At 38.3% G+C, this 11837-nt stretch overlaps 1 non-coding gene across 1 annotated transcript; it reads right to left on the bottom strand.

Moving 5' to 3' along the window:
* Positions 1–8944: 8944 nt before the first annotated feature.
* Positions 8945–9153, bottom strand: LOC119470862. The gene has a single exon (XR_005199831.1). It is a non-coding gene; the product is annotated as a small nucleolar RNA U3 (small nucleolar RNA).
* Between the last annotated feature and the right edge of the window lie 2684 nt (positions 9154–11837).

Genomic DNA, 11837 nt, shown 5'->3' on the forward strand with positions numbered 1-11837 from the left:
CCTCCCCAACCTGGTCAGTGTTCTCAGCTTTCTTGGGGTTATACATAGCCCAGAAACATGTTGCTACAAAACAGAATGGAAAACACCAGGCCCTGTTTAACTAGATTTCTCTGGATCAGGGTGGGTCACTGTTATCCTGAAATAGCATGTGAACAGTCACAATTTTCTCAAACTCCTTCTACCATATTAAATTACCAAAATAAATAGCAGCTATATTTTATCTGCAGTATCAGCAAGATCATATAACACAACATAGGCTGGTATCACTTAACAAGTTGGGTTTAAAAAAAAAACAACAAAACCATGGCGTAGTATTGGAAAGAGTTGGGCGCTAATGCATACCACTGCATGTCTAGTTCCTTACTATATTATGATGAATTAAAGCTTTAGATCTGACTAATTGATTCAGAATCCATGGGCTCTGCAATGTGATGCCTCTCTCATAAACCAAATGTGAAGACTGAGTTCTACAGCTTAATGCAGCAAAGTGGGCTGCCCCTATGGTATGATTATACTCTTTTGGGTTGGCATAAGAGGTGTTCAGTACAGTCCTTCTTCTTTAGAGCTTGAAAGACACTGAAAGAAATATGGGTGTTACTTTATTAAGTGACTCGAGAGTGGAAAGGAGAGGGAATGTAGCTAAAGGAAAGATGTGAATGTTTCATGATTTTGATCAAATCACCTGTATTTTTCAAATACAGCCTATCCTCTATAACTAGACATTTTGACCTCTGCTGGGGACACAGCTAATACAGTGGAAATCTGTAGAGTCATAGAATAGGTTTTTTACTTTTAAGAGCATATGTTACTTAAACTAAATGCTGATGAAATGCTCCCAAATTCTAGCAGGGCTGCTAACTAAGCAATTCTTTTCATTTCTGTTAGTTTGTTCTTAAAGTGTTCATGTTCTATAAAATGATTTACTTTAAAATGTAACAATCCTAGTAATCTTGTTTATAATATAACATAAACATTCTCTAAGTTGACTAGATCTGAAAATCTAACAAGTGTGTTTCAGTTTTTGTGCTCAGACAAGAGTGAAAAAACAAAACCCTAAGAAACACAAACTTTCATAATCTTTTGATTAGATGATATAAAAATGGCACTTTTAAACCTTTAAAGGTATTTTTATTCTGATTTACATAGGAATTGACAGCAAATAGGTGAATAATAATTTGTGGTTTTTTTGAGATGAAGTTTTGCTCTTGTTGCCCAGGCTGGAGTGCAGTGACACAAACTCAGCTCACCACAACCTCTGCCTCCCAGGTTCAAGCGATTCTCCTGCCTCAGCCTCCCGAGTAGCTGGGAATACAGGCATGCACCACCATGCCCAGCTAATTTTGTATTTTTAGTAGAGATGGAGTTTCTCCGTGTTGTTCAGGCTGGTCTCGAACTCCCGGCCTCAGAACTCTGCCTGCCACAGCCTCCCAAAGTGCAGGAATTATAGGTGTGAGCCACCTCACCCGGCCAATAATGTGTTTTTAAAAGAATTACTGTGATCTCATGTTCATAGAAGAAAAAAAAAATCATGGAGTTTGCAGTGATATTCAAAGTCATCCATTTAATCCAATTCAGAAAGCCCTTCCATCTACAGCTTCCACACAGTAGACCATTTATACTCTTGATCTCTTCCAGTGGTGGGGATCTCCCTACACGAGGCCACCCATTCCATCTTTGGATTACTGAGACAGTTAAAAAGTTTTTTCTTTTTTTTTTTTTCCATTTTGAGTGATTTTTTATTTATTTATTTTATTTATTTATTTTTTTTTCCCATTTATTTATTTTATTGTATTTTAGGTTTTGGGGTACATGTGAAGTTCTTAAGATGAGCTAAAATCTGCCAACCTGTAACTTTCCATCTGCTTGCCCTACTTTTTCCTCTTGGAAAAATATAAACTAAACCTGATTTCTTTTCTATATGATAACTGTTCAAACATTTAAAAACAGTTATCACATTCCCTTTGCTTTTTTGCCATTAATTTTTCTTTTCATGTACCCTTCAGTCAAGCCAAGTTTCCCTATTTTACAATTATGTGATTGTTTTTGGAAAACAAATGTAGAACTTCGTATTTACATTTGTTAAATTTCATTTTGTGAGGAGAAATACAAATAGCTGATAAAGTGTAAGAAATAATTCCATCTTAGTAAGAGTAAGCTAAAAAGAGTAAGCTAAAACAATGAGACCTCACTTCTAACTTATATGTGAGTAAAGATTAACAAAAGATGAGACCAAGAATTTTGGCAAAGGAGCAGGAAAACAAGGGCCCTCGCCAATCACTGTGGGAGAGTAAATCTATATGGCATTTTTTGGAAAACAAGTTAGCAACGTGTATATATATGTCAACACTCACATTTCAAAAATTATCTTAAGGAATTAATGGTTATGGGCAAACATTCAGTTATAAGAATGTTCATGCCAATGATGTCCAAAATAACAAAATTGAAAACAATCATACAGTGGTTATATAAATTACAGAATGCTTATTGTTGTATTGAAAAATGACATTACAGAAGAATATTTAATAATGTGGCATTAGCCAGAAAAAAATGTTTTACAATTGCATGTGATGACTATTCTCTAAAAACTAGAAGTGCACATTTGTCTTTCTATATACACATATATATTTATATAAGGGTAGAGAAAGAGAGAGATAAATACGAACAAAAAATCTTAGAGGGATTTACACAAAACTGGAGCCAGTGGTCATTTAAATGAAGCCCTTTTTTGGTTTTATGTAATCATTTTATGTCATTGTTGCAGATGATGGTGAAACATTTTTCTGGCACACACTCTGTTAGCTCCTTCCTTACCTCTTTGTCTTTGTATCATTTTTAAATTCAACAAAGACATCCCCGTTTCTTCTATCCAAATCATTCTGTAAAAGGTACAATAGGACAGAGCCTAGGATTGTTTCATTTTTTGCCAACAGGATGGCACTGTTCCCTCCATTGGGTAAAGGCATGCCAGTTTAACTGAGGGTTGACAAAAAGATGAAATTTCATTAATTTAATGATGTATTCTTTTATCAAATACTAATAAAACACCCAGTAAAATGCAGGCCTGTGCTAGATATTGGGCTTCTTAATCATCTATAAATCAACATCTCATTTAGCTTTAAGGACATTTAAACCTGGGCCAGGGACTCTTCATCCATTCATTCATCTATTATGAATCAGCTGATCTGGCAAGTGCTGGGGAAATCAGACATGGCGCCTGCCTTAATGGAACATACAGCATACAGCCTTCTATGTGCGTTAAGACTGAGTAAGAGAAGTTTCATAACAAATTTTATTTAGTTCTTAAAATGTACCAAGCATCATCATAAGTGATTTACAAGTATTATTTTACTTAATCCCCTTCCCAACCTTATGATGTAGTGTTATTGTCATCTCCACTTTAGAAATGTGGCTGGTCTTGTTGGCAGTGGGAATTTAGCCACTTCCTTTAGAAGTCCTGGCTAGAGAGTGATCCAGGTGATACAATGTGCAGCTGAGTGACCCAAGAGCACCCTGCAACTACACTCGAAAGCATTCAGGGTGAAGGAGAAACTGTGGAAGTGTAGGAGAGATGTGTGGTGATATGAGATGGGCATAGCAAAGAGGTCAGGGTTTTCCTGTGGAGGCCAAGATCTGAAGTCCAAATAGGAGTAATGTGATGCAATGGGGAAATGAGAAGCACATTTCACTCAGAGGGAAGAGCACAGACACCCTGTGGTGGGAGGAAGGTGAGTGTAAGGGACTGAGAGAACGCCAGGGCAAGAGGAGTGGAGAAGTAGGTAGGAGCCAGAACATGGGGTATCTTCGTAGACCACCTTAAAGCATTTACCTAAACTTCAAGAGTAATCGACTTTCCAAAGCCTAAGCCAAGGATGTTTGAATCACTACAACAAGAAGTCATTCTGGCTATAATGTGAAGAATGTACTGCAGAGACAAAGTTGATGTTCGGAGATTAATTAGGAGGCTATTGAAGTCGTTTAGGCAAGAGCCCAGGATGGTGGCGGTGGAAGGAAAGGACAATGAATCGAACTGAGGAATATCCCTGGATAGGCAAGGGAGCCCTACCTGGGCCTGTCTTTTCACGGAACCTCATTCTGGTCTATTTCTGCCTGTACTACTCCTAACAGAATTGACCCACAGACAGCCCCACCCCTACCTGCTTCTAGACCCCTCTGGTCTCCGGTATGTGTTTGGCCCTAGGTTCCAGAGTGTCTGCTACAGCCTGAATGTCCGTGTCCTCCAAATTCATATGTCAAAAACCTAATCACAATATAATACTATTAGGAAGTAAGGCCTTTGGGAAATATTTAGATCACAGGATTGAAACCCGCATGAATGGGATTAGTGTCTTGATAAAAGAGGCCCCAGATAGCTGTTCTGTCCCTTTCATCATGTGAAGACATAGCGAGATACCTTGTAAGAACCAGAGAGCAGGTCTCACCAGACACTGAATCTGCTGGCACCTTGATCTTAGACCTCTCAGCTTCCAGAACTGTGAGAAATGCATTTCTGTTTTTATAAGCCACCTAGTTTATGGAATTTTATAATACTAGCTTGAATGGACTTGACAGTAGGCTAGGAACAGCAGCTATGCACAGAGGTTGCAAAGAGAGCTTGTGGAACTGGGACACGTAGGCTAAGTGCCAACGTGTGTGTCCATGAGGTCCCTTGCAGTAAGTCTCTTGCAGGTGGGATGGGACAACATGGGGTAGCCTGTTGTCTGCTATCTATGAAATGTGGTCCAGCAACCCCCAGTCCCTAATTAAGGGCACAAAACTCCAAGGAGATGGAGAATTTTCATCTGAACCCTGCTCTCCTGGTCATTATGAAGATGTGTTTGTCAAGGTAGAAAAATAGAACTGTCTTACCTAACAGCTTGTTCACTTTATTTATACCTTTAAATTGTTTCCACATATGGTATGTGTTCCCTTGCTCTGGACCCTGCAAATGTTAGGGGAAAAACTATTTTAGAATTGTGTAGGGGGCAAAGCCAACAGGGTCTGGTGATGAAGTATGGGTTTTAAGGGAAAGGTAGATCTTTATGATTGTGGCTTTCTCTCTCAAGGGAATACATGGGGGTCACACATTCTGGGACAGAAAACACTGGGAGAAAGCTAGAACTTAGGGGAAGATCAAGAGTTCATTTTTGATATATTGATTTTTGGTGCCTTTGAGAAATTTGAGTGATGTCCAGCAGAATTTATCCATCTGGATCTCAGTATGGCTCTATCCCCAAGTACTAAAAGGCACAGAGGGTTACACCACCTTTCTGCTTAGTAAGCATGAATAAATGAGGCTATGCTAGGCGTTAAGAGAAAGATGAAACCTCACCAAGGGCCAGATCGATTTGTGTTCTGTGGAGTGACACAGGCCTGAATGAGAATAAGACTCATCCAAGGTGGGGGTAAGGGCAACTGGGTGTGAGCAGTGGGCCTCCTGGGGATTCATTCTAAGACTGCAAGGATCTTTATGCTGTTGCTTATGTATCAGAACTATTATTTTGCAAGTTAGAGTGTTAGCTTCTCTTTAAAGTAGCATTCCAGCCATAAACCCTTATTGAGCCTTATTATTATCGTTATTGCAATATACCAGAAAACCATATAAGCAGCATAGAAATTGTTGTCTTTTGCTTTTTTATTTTTGAAACAGGGTCTCTGTCACCTAGGCTGTAGTAAAGTGGCACAATCATGGCTCACTGTAGCCTCAACCTCCTGGGCTCAAGCGAGTCTCCCACCCTCAGCCCCCTGAGTAGCTGGAACTGCAGGTGCACGCCACCAAGCCTGGCTAGTTTTTGTATCTTTTTTAGAGATGGGGTGTCACCATGTTTCCCAGGCTGGTCTCAAACTTGTGGGCTCAAGTTCACTTCCTGCCTCGGCCTCCCAAAGTGCTAGGATTACAGGTGTGAGACATCACGCCTGGCCTTGCTCTTTTTAAAAAATGTTTATTTTCTCAATATATGCATTAAAAAGATTAAGATGGAAGTATCTACATCATTTCTTATGTGATTGAACAAGCTGAATCTCAGTAGATTGCTTCTTCAAAGTGGAATGGCTGCCTAGTAGAAGTCAGGAGAACAGAGTCTCACTACTTTTAGGGTAAATATATGGTTCCTGTCCTTGGAGTAGGGCACAGAAGACATGATGCCTTAGTCTTCAATGTGGCTAAAAAGCATGGAACTAAGAGCTTGAACTCCTTCCTGCTGAATTAACTGGTACAGCTGTAGCCAAAATATTTGCTATAATGACTCAAGGTCAATGGGAGGACACCTTCCCAGAGCCTGAAATCACCTGTAGAATGAGCAGCCACACCTGGGAGGGAATCTTTTTTTTCTTTTTTCCCGGTCAGGGATCAAGACAAGAACTATTCATTTTAAAAATAAAAGTAGTCTCTTACACATCTAAAAACATTTCTACATGTGTATATTGAATATTTATATCTCCCATGTGGTGATTTAAGCACAAATGATTCTGAAACATATGGAGTACATTTTCTTTAAAGTAAACAGAGATTGTTAATATTCAGGAAGAACCAATGGCAAAAGTGAGTGTGAGCTCCTATAAATCCCTGAGTTTGAGGAAGTTACCAACTTTAAGTTATAGAAGGAACTCCACCTTTCCTGTGATACAGAAACTTGAAAGCTAACACAAGTTTGACCTCTGTTTAGGAGTGATGTGGGGTTTATTTCCAAGTTATTCACTGTCTTGGTGCATGGCTAGCAATGATTTAACTGTTTAGGAGAGTGTCTGTGATCCGCACCAATACATTCCACCAAAAGCAAACTAAATTTTTCTCAAACAATTTTTTATTAGGATCCCTAATGGCTGCTTCATAGTCGCGACGTACAGGGAAGATTGAGTGGAGAAAATATGTACGTTTTACAAATTTTACAAAAATATTTGAACGTGATAATCACTTCGTCATAGACTCTCATAGACATTGCAAGGGCCTCGTGCAAGTGAGAGATCTTGAAGGTTAAGCCTTACAAACTTCATGGTAAATCATTGCTGTAGTAAGGCACAGGGGACAGTGAAAAGCAGAGCAGGGAACAAGAGCTTGACACTTGCATGCTTCTGTCTTTCTTTCATTACTTTTGGAATTCTGGTTGAATCTATTTGTATGACTTAAAAAATGAGAATAAAGACCTCTGCTCTGCTGAAGGATTTCACATTTGTTTGAAACCCACTGGGCAACAATTTGCTCTTCAGCGATAGATTAGCATGGAGGTAAATGGTCAGCAGGTGGGCATTGGTGAGTGTAAAGACCTTTAAATGTATTGTTTTCAACACTAGGCCTAAGTATTTTTCTATATATGAAGAGTGTATTGAATGAGAGTTTTAAACCAGCATTTTCAGAGCATGTTCATTACATTGCTCAAGAATGAGTAAACAGAAAAATATGAGACATTGAAATTATTTTGCAACGAGAGAAGAGCAAAGCATTAGTTACTCAGAAGTTTGCTTCCTCCTAAATAGGTTTGTTTAATGAAGTATAAGAAGTATTTAGAAAACATCTTGTTCTCAATGAGGACATGTATTTTGACACAGGCTAAGACTTTTTTCAAAACAAAAACATTAATAAAAGTAAAATGCGTCTTAAAATAGGAAAAAACAGACTCAATATAACAGGAAATTTAAAGAATGAATTAGACAATAAACTTAGAAACAATCTCAAAATTCAGAATAAATTAGCATAAAGATAAAAATGTGAGAGAATTGTTAGCACATATGAAGGAAAATTCATGGAGATCGAACTGCTGAATAATAAGTATTTTCATTCAGAAACAAAAAAAAAACACAAAGAAATCTTTCTACATATTAAAGATTATGTGATACTAATAGATTTAGCTTTTTTGACCTGTATTAGTAAACAGAGATTCACATAATAAAATGTGTGTATAAATACATATTCAGAAGCTTCAGATATTAAGGGATGGGGCCTTTGGGAGGTGGGGCCCCTAGGAGGCACTGCCCTCATGAATGCAATTAGTGCCCTTATAAAAGAGGCCTGAGCGCGCTTGTTCGCTCCTTCCGCTACGTAAGCACACCGGAAGGCGCCATCTTCGACGAGCAGGCCTCCAGACGCCGAGTATGCCGGCACCTCAACCTTGATGTAGACTTTCCAGGCTACAGAACTGTGAGCAATACATTTCTGTTGTTTATAAATTACCTAGTCTGGACAATTTTGTTATAACAGCCTGAACAGATTAAGAAAGAAGTGGGGTGCTGCTGTAACAAATACCTAAAAATCTGGAAGTGGTTGTGGAACTGCGTAATGAAAAGGGTCTGAAAGAGTTTGGAGGTGCGTGCTAGAAAAAGCCGGTATTTCTGTGAATGGAGCATTAAGGACGATTCTGGTGAAGGCTCAGCATAGAGTTGTAGAGGAGACTTCAGTTCTCTTAGAAATCACCCAGGTGGTCATAAACAATATAGACCCTAAAGGCCATTTTGATGAGGTCTCAGGCAGAAATAAAGAGCAGGTTACTGAAAACTGAAGGAAATGTGTTCCTTGGTGTAAAGATGTAAAGCGGCAACGAACTCGGCTGAACTTTGTCCATGTTTTAGTGCTTTGTGGAAGGTGAAACTTCCAAGTGATGAAATACAATATTTGGCAGAAAAAATAAGCAAAGTGTTTATATATTTACATACCCATTTTCTTGTTTTCCTGCCTATTTTAGAATATCTTGAGATTATTGCTTTCTACCAAAGCCTCACTTGATTAGATTATGTTGAGCGTAAACTATTTAGAAAGCAACATTCTTTTGCTTGAGTTTTACTGATTGGTGTGTGTGTGTGTGTATGTGTGTGTGTGTGTGTGCATGCATATGTGCATGTGTGTATGTATATTAAAGATATAGTTATGAATTTATCAATAGAACTAGATTTTCCATAAATTAGACAAAAACATAGTTTTATTTAATACTTATATGATTTTATTTTTAAAATGAGAACCACTCAGAGTGCGTCCTCTCTCTCTTACTCTCCCAGAGTAAGAGAATAATGATCATTAGTGGATATGGCAGTTGCAGTGAGGTAGCACCAACAGCCGGCCTCACACTCAGGAGAGAATGCTACACCCTCTTTTCATGGTTTTTGGTGCTCTACAGTTCAGAGAAACTCTAGAAGTTTATCTGAAATAATCCCTCAAAGTATAGTCTTAACCTAGTTTTAGTGATTCCACAAAGACAGATGGCTTATATTTGTTCTGATTGATAATTAAGATAACTGAAGTTAGGTAAATTAGGTAAATCAGGATGGCTGTGTTAAGATTAATTTAAATATGTACCATTTAAATGCTGTTTTAATGTGATTGAAAATAAACTAGCTACTAGGCAGTTCGGGATGGCTAACAGCTGTAATCCCAGCACTTTGGGAGGCCAAGATGGGAGGTTCATGAGGTCAAGAATTCGAGACTAGCCTGACTAATAATGGTGAAACTCTGTCTCTATTAGAAATACAAAAATTAGCTGGTCACGGTGTTGGGCACCTGTAATCCCAGCTACTTGGGAGGCTGAGGTAGGAGAATTGCTTGAACCCAGGAGGCGGTGGTTGCAGTGAGCCAAGATCGGGCCACTGCACTCTAGCCTGTGTGACAGAGCAAGACTCAGACTCCATCTTGAAAAAAATAAAAATAAAATAAATTAGCTACTATGTATATCAATGAAAAATTACATTTTTACTGGTATTTCTTAAGATAAATCATGCCATTTCACTTTTTTTTTTTTTTTTTTTTTTTGGAGACAGAGTCTTGCTCTGTCACCAGGCTGGAGTGTGGTGGTGGCAATTTCGGCTCACCACAGGTGTGTGCCACCATGCCCGGCTAATTTTTGTATTTTTAGTAGAGAAGGGGTTTCACCATGTTGGCCAGGATGGTCTGGATCTCTTGACCTCGTGATCCGCCCACCTTGGCCTCCCAAAGTGCTGGGATTACAGGCATGAGCCACTAAGTTTTTAAAAGTAAGAAACAACAATTTTACCAAATTTGCATGCCCCAATTTGTTATCAGAGTGGAAATATTTTAAAAGAAACTAAACTGGGTATTAACATAAGTGTTGGCTTTAAGATGTTATTTTAAAAGCCAGAAATGAATCCATGCTTCTCTTTAAAACATTAACAACTTAATTAATAGATTATTGTTTGAATATAATTTAAAATCTGATTTTACTGTTTAGTAAATCATGGTTAGCAAATGTAATGAAATTAATTCTATGTCAATTGAACATGAACGTTAATTTTAACTACCTTTCATTTTGCTGAACTACAAACTTGGATTATTTATTTCTATAAATATTTATTTCTATAAGCTACAAAAAGTAATATTGCCAATTTTAAAAGTAAACTTTCTGGCAAATGTTATAGTTGAAAAAAGCAAACTACCAAGTATCTTCATCTTAACTACCTCAGCTTCATCTTGCTACCTCAGTTTCATCTTACTAAACACAAACCTACATCAATTTGTTTCTATTAGCCTGTCTCTTATGTGACTATAAGGGAACAAAAAGAGTGATATTACCAATTTTAAAAGTAAAGTGTCTGGTAAATATTGTAGTTCAGAGAAGCAAAATAATAAAATGAATTAGAGTCGGGGTAGGCTCCATAGTGTAAGTTAAACCTTTTCTTGGTTAGTAAAAAATAAATCTTATTAACAAAATAGCCTGTTCTTTCAGTTTCTCCTTTTCCAAAGAGGAGGATAACTAAGGAGGAAGGTACTCACTTTTAGATTGAAACCTGGGTGTTTAAGGAAGTGAGGACTTTGAAATGACTCTCCAAGAACTTCCAGTGGCCTCTAGCACACTTCCAGCTTTCTTGGTGCCCATCAGTCAGTCAAAATCTGTCCAGGCCTCTAAAACTGTCCTTATTAAAACTAGACTTGAGCGAATCCACAAACATAAAAGTAAGACTAATGGGAACCTTTGCCGAAAATGCAAATCCAACCTAAATTGCCGCCCTGTTTTTTAGGTTAAAAAATTCTGGCGGGTTATTTTTTTTTCCAAATTAATTTTGGATCATAAGATTCTATTAGCTGGTTTTTGCTGGCACCACACTGTTGAAAGGATGACAAGAAATAGGGAGCCTTGGAAATTGTACATGTCTGCCCTAAGAATTCCAGTCCCATTTTATAACCCAGAAAGTCTTAGATCATTTGGATCTGGTTTAGATAAACTGAGTAGGATGAAACCAAATCAGTGCATCTTCTAAGCTTCTCCCAGCCATTCTTCATTAAGGGAAGAGTCATTTTTGCCTTTTATGAAAAGGCAGAGCCAAAAGATCAGTATTCCCTGGCTTTCCTTCCATCGAAAACTTTTCCCACAGCTCCGCTGCCAACTTAGGAGCAGAAGTTTCAATTTTTGCATTGCTGTTTTTCAAATACAGGGAAGTTACATGGGACGTTCCCTATAGCCTTCTCAGTCCCTGTGCTTCCCCTTGGTTCAAAGTGTCTCTGTAGAGCTGTGTTCCTGGCATTTGTGACAGCTCCAGCACCAGCATGTCCATGACTGAAGATGTGCCCTGCCACATCTTTGCTGCTGAGGGTACACAGAAAACCCCTGAAAAGGATGCTATAGTGTTATAAGCACTTTTTGGTCTTCTTCAAACTTTAGCCCCAGGAGTACCTTGGAACCACCTCAGAAGATTATAGAAATAAGATGTGTATATTATTATTTTTAGGCTTCAAAACTATCTCTGTCAAACGTTGTCTATCAAACATGATAGAAGCTTGTTGTAGAGGAGAAAGCACAGTCTTCAACCCTTGATTGACACACATTGCCTGACTTCCTGGGAAATATCATCTTCAGGGAGGATGATTTTTTGGCTCCCTGTAAACTTCTAATGAGTGGAATCCA

Source organism: Cebus imitator, unplaced genomic scaffold (assembly GCF_001604975.1).
Source record: "Cebus imitator isolate Cc_AM_T3 unplaced genomic scaffold, Cebus_imitator-1.0 Scaffold42, whole genome shotgun sequence".
In the NCBI taxonomy this organism is placed as follows: Eukaryota; Metazoa; Chordata; class Mammalia; order Primates; family Cebidae; genus Cebus; species Cebus imitator.